Source organism: Sciurus vulgaris (genome assembly GCF_902686455.1).
Source record: "Sciurus vulgaris genome assembly, chromosome: 14".
NCBI lineage: Eukaryota > Metazoa > Chordata > Mammalia > Rodentia > Sciuridae > Sciurus > Sciurus vulgaris.
This window is the reverse complement of record NC_136475.1, coordinates 21,226,674-21,235,198: the sequence shown is the minus strand read 5'-3', so window position 1 is coordinate 21,235,198 and position 8,525 is coordinate 21,226,674. Positions and strand designations below refer to the sequence as shown.

At 44.9% G+C, this 8,525-nt stretch overlaps 1 long non-coding RNA gene across 1 annotated transcript; it reads left to right on the top strand.

The window, feature by feature from the left end:
- Positions 1–663: 663 nt before the first annotated feature.
- LOC306644350 lies at positions 664–6,878 on the top strand. Its single transcript, XR_013759353.1, has 3 exons — positions 664–1,400; positions 2,671–2,778; positions 4,669–6,878. It is a non-coding gene; the product is annotated as an uncharacterized lncRNA (long non-coding RNA).
- The last annotated feature ends 1,647 nt before the right edge of the window (positions 6,879–8,525 follow it).

The following is an 8,525-nucleotide window of genomic DNA, read 5'->3' as shown; positions in this document are numbered from 1 at the left end:
TTGGTTGAGAGCAGGCTCCAGTCCAGTGGAGGATTGTGTGTAATTGATGTCCAAAGGGGGGAAGAGCTGGTTGCCTGGAACCCACTAGGTGTTATGGCATGTGTGGATTATGGCAGGAGGGTTGCAGTGATGCTGGCCCTCCCCTAGACTTCGGAAATGTTGTTTACATTCAAAGACTTAGGGGATGTGTCCTCATTGTAGAAAGCCTGGTTGAGTTGAAGATGTTCACCACCACAGGTACAAGCATGGACAGAATGGGGGTCTCTGTTAGGCAGGCTTTCATGACAGAGACAATTCTGAAGATAGGAAGAAATTATCCTTTGGCTCCTGGTTTTACTACTTTCCGTTCATTGAGAGCTGATTCCATGTTGGGGTCCTAAACAGAGGCTGCACGTGGGTAGAAGAGTGTGGTAGAATTGTGCTGCTCACAGCATGGCCAGCTGTGCTTAGAGAGAGGAGGAGGAGGAGGAGGAGGAGGAAGAGGAGAAGGAGGAGACATAGGAAGAGGATCAGGAGAGGAATGGGAATAAGGAAAAAGAAAGAGGAGGAGGAGAGTAGTACTAGTAGTGGCAGTAGTACTAATAGGAGGAGGAGGAGGAAGAGGAGGAGAAACAAGAAGAAACAAAAAGAATTGAAATAGAATCAAGAAAAAGACCCAGAATGTGTAAAAGAAAATGCAGGGGAAAAAGATCAAGCAGAATAACAATAGGGAGAATCAGAATACAAAATTGAGAGATCATGAAGAAACACAAGACAAAGGAGAGCTCACCTAGAAAACAACATAGGTTTTCAGGGCACAAACCTGCTTAGGTTGAATCGTCTCCATTCCCAACATGCTGCTAATGTATAACACCTGTCATTATTGTATCCATCTATGAATGGATTAATCCACTGGCAAGGTCAAAGCACCCAACATGAAGTGCTTCCTCCAAACCCATGTGAGAACATTGCTGCACTGGGGAGAAATGATGATGCACATGAGGCTTTGGGGGAAATCCTGCTGCAAACCCTAGCACTGTCTCTTGGGCAGGTCCAACCCGAACTGAGAAGTTGCTTGGTCCAAGGTGCTTTTTCATTGAAAGGTGTTAGTTTGGTTTAGATCTGGTGCATAAGCTTTCTTCAGGGAAGACTCATTGAGCAAGAATTTGGTAGAAGTGTAGCTGGAGTGGAGGGTTCTCAAGAATGTGGGTCAGTCCTCATCTTTCAGAAACTCTCAGGTGTTGGGGGTGCCTTGTGGTAGAATTCTTGAGTGTCACCTACCAATCCCTACACCTCTCTCTCTAGAAATAAAAGTCCCTGACCATACAGCCATCTTGCTCTCCATGAACCCTTAAATCAAGTGTCATTTCATCATGAGGAAAAGGTCCATCAAGAAGAAAGCCAAGGTCAAGGAAAAAGAGGTAAACACCCACCTTATTTGCTCTTTACAAGAGGTGCCATTGTAAATCCATACAGACAAGGAGCCTCAGGTTCTGGACATGTGTTCTAGAATGCCAACTGAGCAACCTGACAAGTGGGGTTGGCCATCAGTTTCTGGGCATTGCTGATATTCCATCCCCCACAGTTGTCAGAAGCAACTTCCAAGGCCTCTGTCATGGTGTCTAACATCAGCCCAGCCTTAAGTGGCATCTCTACTCAAAAGGCTAGGCCTAAGCCCATGACACAAAATGGAGGAAGAAGTCCAGGCTCATTAGAGGCATAATTTGCAGATCCTCACTGCCCTGGTACAACAAACAGGTGGGAGACAGCTGCCTCATACACATCAGGCTAGAGCAGCAGAGTGCAAAGGATGGCAAGACTGTCCTGGTAAGCCTGGCAGCAGGGGCGTCCCCTGGTGCTATCCCAAGGCAGGAGAGCATGACCATGTCCATCCCTGTTTGTGAGGGAGTGTGTGTGTTGGATGGCAGTGTGCAGAAGAGAAGTGCAGGGGCAGGTCTTGGTGGGAGGTGAGAAAAGGACAGCATCCAAGATGCAGGCTGCACTGTGTGGGATGGAGAATGCCAGTGCACATGGAGGAGGAGAGCAACACATTCTTCCTACCCCTTGAACAGGGAGCTGAGGGTCTTTCTGCAGAATTGATATTGATGTGGATGGAGCACACTCCACCTCCAGGGATCCTGACATACAGGAGCCCTTCCCAATGATCACCTTTGCCAAATGAGGTGTCCTCCTCCATCCCAGCCAGTACTGGCCTCTGGAGGCCAGGAGCTCTCATGGCTATCATAGGGCCCTCATGTGCATGGTCTTCCTGAGTATGTTTTGTGCCCTGGCAATAAGAACCAAAATGTCTTGGGTTTTTCCTTGGACCACCCCCAAATTCACCTTGCATTCCACAACAGACCTTGGATAGAGGAGGCCACTGGTCCATTCCTTCCATCGTGGTGGCATGAGAGTGTTTCTGTACACAGGATGTGGGGTCCTTTTTCCCTGAGTGAAATGTGGATCCACAAAGGGCAATCGCAGGGCTAGGCAGACCGTTGTGGGAGGATTGGTGTCATAGCCCTGAGGAAGGCCCCAGGCGATTACCAGGAGGTCACCCTCAGGGAGTGGAGTAATGAGATGGTGCCCTTCTATTTAGAGCTGAGCTTCCCCCTGAATGTCCCTGATACTGTTCTTGGGTAGCCAGCCCAGGGCCCATTTCCTGAAGGCCTATCTCCCACGTTGATGCAGGTGACATGCAACGACAGGGCTCCTGCCATCATTCACAGGAACAACTCTTGCTACTAGAGGAGGATCCAGAAGACTAAGAGCTGGGGCAAATCATTTCCCAACAGCACAGTAAGTGGGACAATCAGATGGTGGGGAGCCATGTTGAGGAAGTGCACTCAGGTCAACTCGTAGCCCAAAAGAGTAGAATCTGACCCAGAAGAACACTCCAACAGGGACTGGTGGGCCTGGTGCACAGAGAAAACCACACTGGCACTGCTGCAAAGGTCTCTAGGTTCTCTGATCAGCCAAGGGACTAGTGCACCTCCCCACCAGGTGTCCAACCCTGGACAGCAACAGGCATTCAATGCTGACATCAGTGAGGAGCGAGGAGGAAAGCATTCCTGCAGGGGTCATGTGGCCCCAGGGCTCACTGAGAGGAGTGTTTGCAGAGGAAGATGGGAACACAGGGGCTAAGGATGCACTTTATGCATTTGTGGACTGAAGCAGTACTATGGAAAGCCTTCTCCATGACCAGAAATCCACTCCCTGTGCAGAGCATTGTCAGTATTCTAGCAAGCAGGAACAGGACTAAATCTGAAAAAATAACAGACTGGGAAACAGCCTTGACAGTCTGACATTGGACAAATTACCAAGTCTTCTGTGCCTGATTCCCCTTGCCTAGATGTAATCAATAAAACCAGGTATTTTCCTTCACTAAAACCAGATGAGGGCTTCCTAGGCACGTATGCCACAAAGCTGACCTGTAAATAATGCCATTGCTGTTGTCTTTTCTGTGAACCAAAAGCCTGCAGCAGCCATGATCCTAGTCTGTCCACACTGAAAATTCCCATCCCAAACCAGCCTATGACACATTCTCTCTTATCGTAATTCACAAAGTCTGTTAAGTTAGTAGAGTTTATGAAAGCAGAAGGCTAAGACCTTGGTAGGCTAGGAAATTCATAGCAGAGATACATCCAAACCCAAATGGATTGAGGACAGGTAATTTTTTAGAGGAGGGCTGCAGGAGACAGGTGTTCAGAGGAGGGACTCTCTGGGTGTCTGAAACTCACAGGGGGTTGTGGCATCCCTGGCCCGTTGTCTAATGTGGGAGTGAAACAGTCCCTTTCCTGGTCCTTGGAATGATTGCTCTCAGTAGGGCAGCATTTGGGATGTGGCCTTTGTTGTAGGATGCCTGGTCCACATGAAGTTGGCTACCAACAACAGCAGAACGTGGCTTAAATGAGGTGTCTGAGTTGGTCACACTTTCCTCGCTGTGACAATACTGGAGGGAAATAACTTAGAGGCAGAATCCTGTTTGGCTCTGGGTTTCATAGCTTTCCATTCAGTTCTGGACTGAGGCTGTCCATAGTGGCAGAGCGTGTGGCAGTGCAAGCTACTCAGCTCTTGCCAACAAGGGGATAGAATGGAAGAGAGAGAAGGAGGCTGAGAGGGGGAAGGAGAGAAAGGCAGGAAGAAGAGGAGGACTACCACTAGGAGAATGAGGATTAAGAGGAGCCCCCAGCAAAGATATATGTTTCCTGAGGGCACCCCCCTGTTCAGGTCTTCCTCCAACTATGCCCAGACTTCTTCCGTTTTCTCCCACTGCCCAGTAGTGTCTGCATCTTGAGTATTTCATGATAACATCAGAGCACTCACCATGGAATGCTTCCCCCTGAACCCACCAGTGAACATTGCTGAATTGGGGGCCAGACCTTAACCATATGAGTCTTTTGTGGGAGATTTTAGATGCAATCCCTAGGGGTGTCCTTTGGCCCATTCAAGAGGAATTGTGTTGTTGTGGAGACCAAAGCCTTTGGATATTAGGTCTGTTTGAAGTCCCAAACCTTGTTTTTCCTCAGGGAGCAGTATTAAGGATGTCTTTGGTGGTGTTGGAGCTGACCTGGACAGCTCTCAGGTCTGTGGCTCAGGCCTTTCCTGGCAGAGGCTGTCAGATGTTGGGGTGTCCTGCTGTGCCCACCTCCAGTGCCACCTACCCAACCTGTACCCCTCTCTCCAAAGAAATGAAGATTCCTCATAATGTGAACATTTTCTACCCTATGAATCCCCGTGTCCAGAATGACTTTGTCCTGAGGAAGAGGACGTACCATCATGAGGAAAATGATGACTGGATTCATCCCCAACCTCCCACTTATGAGGCAACTCAGGTGTGAGGTCACCACTGGAACCTTTGGAGAACAATCTGCTCTTATCTGTCTGGGCAGTGCTGAGGCATGCATGATCTTTGATCATTGAGATTTATTTCAGAAATATTTACTTGTCAATTTGAAGTCATCAATTCCATATATAATTTGTCCTTAGGTCTTTGTTATTTGTAGCTTTAGGAACATGTTTCTCACTATATTATATATTTGCTGTTTAAAATATTTGTACTTTTTAAAATATAATTTTTCTGTAATCTGATCAACTTTGATGATTTGAATATATCCATTTTAGCAGTAATTTCGAGTGGAAACATTCAACCCCAGATGAAAGAATGTTTAATTTGATCAAAATGACATTTTGGTATTGGGAGTATGGCAGATTGCATTTTCTGAGTCAATTTCCAATGGGAGAAATGAAATATTGGATATGATGACACACACACGAAGATAAATGCACATATGAGCATACACACTAAGAAATAGATAAAAAGTTTGAAATGCTTGGGAGAAAGGTTCCAATTTCTGTGATTTTGGAATATCTTAATTACATAAATAATCTTGTGGATGAAACCCATATCTGACCCATTCCTGCACGTGTGCCTCACACACAACTTTACACATAACCTAAAGGTAATTTTGTGCAATCTATTTAGTGCAAGTGTGTTTTGACTGTGAACACTGCCCTGAGATCAGGTGTGGAAATTTCTACTTGTAGTATCATATTGGGGCTCAAATGTTTTGACTTTGGATTATTTCAGATTTTGGTTTTCCAGGTGAGGAAGGACATATACCATACATATGTCTTTTAAATTCAATGATAATGTCATGCATCTAGGAATCTGTAGAGCATTGAAAATGAATGAAAGCCTACTGTTGTCTGGGCTGGTGTGCAGAATCCCTGGAGCACCTGTGCATGTGTAAGGACTGCACGGGTCTTGCAACAAAGGCCAGGTCAGATGGTCCTGCATGAAACAGCTCCTGAAAGTGTCCACCAGAGGATAAGGACCAAGGAGAACTATACCCCCACCCAGAAGATGTGAAGCTATCTTATAAAGGTGTTTTTGGAGGTGGGTGTATTTACATGGGTGGGAGTGAGCACCCAGGAGAATAGGAAGCACAAGGTGTTCCAGTGTGGAACTGAAATGAGTCCTATTGGGTAGGCCCCACTGTACCACAGTCCACATGAAAGAATTCAACTTCACTCAGGCTCCAAATATATCTTTCCATCAAGTTCCAGAGAAAATGATTGGGTCATGATTAGCAATTACCCAAAGTCAAGGAGAGAAGACATCAAGCATGAGAAGTCATGTAAGGCAGCAAGAGATCCACAAAGATCAGATATTGTAAGGGACACCAATTTAAAATGTTCTATGCCTCTACAGAATTGAAAAAGATACTTGAAAAGCTGAACAGGCAGCAAGAGACATAAACAAACATGTCTAAAGAAGGAAAATAGAATGAAGTTTATGTGCCAGAATGAGATATTCCAGTAACAAGTGGAATATTCGAAGAAATAATGGTGAGAATTTTCTAAATTTTTGAAACACTGGCCAAAGCATCATCAGAGAAGCAGATGTCCCTGCATCTTAGTAATTGCTAGCTAAGACAAACCAAGAAACAATAAAACAGAAATGAAAACAAGCATAGACACAAAACCCTCAGTAGGAAGATAAGGCAAGTGAGTGGTGAAAGCATGTATAGTGTGTGAATGAACCTGACTACATCCAACCTCTGGGAAGGACACATTCCAAACAAGCCCACGTGGAACAGTTGCAGGGGTTAACAGAGGCCACACATGCACCAGGACATGATGGGCTTCATACTGCTTCGCTCATGACAATGATATTAAGAAATAAAGCCAGCAAGATAATTTTAAAAATCCATGTGCTTGGAAGTGTAATAGTACTTGTAACCAACTCATGCATCCACAGACAAATGGTAATTCAAGTGAGAAGATTTCACCATCCACTCTTTCACACCAAACCCTTGTGTTACAACAATTGGAGCATGAAGCACTTGCCTTGGGTGAGGGAGGGAAGAGGTTATACAGGTTAATTGGGGTCCAGCTATAAGGGTTAAGGGGAAAGCAATAAAGAGGCAAGCACACAGGATGGCAAAGAGCAAGAAGTGGCTCTCATGGGGAAGCCAGTCCAGTTTATTATCTATTCCAGGGTCATATCAAGTTACTTAGGTTACATAGTACAGTTAGCTTTGCGCAAGTGCAGATCACATAACTTGGAGTCCACTAGTACCAAAGGTTATTACAATAAGATAATGTCTCCAGGCCTCAAGACAAAGGAGTTGCAGAGAGCATTTCTAAGCCATTCACATAGAGCGCCTTTATCCTGAGGAGTTTGTTCCATTCAAAGGACTTTCACTCCTCTTTACATTGACTGACCTGAAATCCCTACAGAAGTTTCAAAATGCAGCTAAGGTGCAGGTGGCCAAGGCTCTCTCCCATTCTGTAGGCTCTCTCCCATTCTGTAGGCTCTCTCCTCACACTCTTGATTGTTTCCTTTGCTCTGAAGAAGCTTTTTAGTTTGATGCCATCCCATATGTTGATTATTGATTTGGCTTCTTATGCTTCAGAATCTTGTTAAGGAAATGAATTCCTGAGCCAAAAGGTTAGAGTGAAGTGTCCCTTTTCTTCTAGTACTGTGCCAGCATTCTGATCCAATACCCAGGTCATGCTCCACTTTGAGCTGTTTTGTGCAGGGTGAGAGATGGGTTAAATTTCACTCTAGTACTTGTGAATTTCCACTTTTCCCAGCAACATTTGTAGAAGTGGAAACTATCCTTTGTGTCATGTGTCCTTTTGGAGCCTTTGTCTAGTGTGAAGCAACTGTTTAGTCGTGGGTTTTTCTCTGTCTTCTATTCTGTCCCACATGTGGTCTTGTATGTTTTGGGACCAATTCCATGCTGTATTTGTTACTGTAGCTCTGTAGGATGATTTCAATGGAGGAAGGGATAAAGAGAATGTGGTCTATGTAAACAATGTAGTACTATTGAGCCATAAAGAATGACTTTATGACATTTTCCAACAAATGGATGGATCTGGGGACTATCATGCTAAGGAAGATAAGCCACCCCCCAAAAGCCGAAGAACAAATGCTTTCTCTGATACGTCAGAGCTAACCCACAATAGGGGGGCACAGAGAGAGAGGGGGAGAATAAAAGTTAAGTAGAACAGATACGGGGAATAAAGATAAGGGACGGGATAGAAAAAGGGAAGACAGTGAAATGGATCTGACATGACTCTCCTATGTACATATGTGAATGCACCATGGGGATCTCACCAATGTACACATCCACAAGAATGGGGACTTCATTAGAACAAGATAGAGTCCACACTGGTACAATTATATCATAATGGACTCTCCTGTCAAGTACAACTGAAAAGAACCAAAAACAAATAAAAATAAAAAAATAACAAATAAGTACAAAAAAGACCCATTTTCCCTCCAGTGAGTCTCTGGGAATAGTTTTGAAACATTTTGTCACAGTTGTTTTAAATATAATGAGACATAAACCTGTTCCTCCTTTTCTGGTAGATGAAACACACCTGCCAAATGAGGTATCAACTCAGCCTGACCCTCTGGGCTTCATCCACTTTTCACTGTTACAGACACCGCCACTTCATCCTCCTCCATTTCTATGCCTCCCAAGCACATTGGACATAGGCAATAATATATATCCTGGCTAAATTAAATCAAC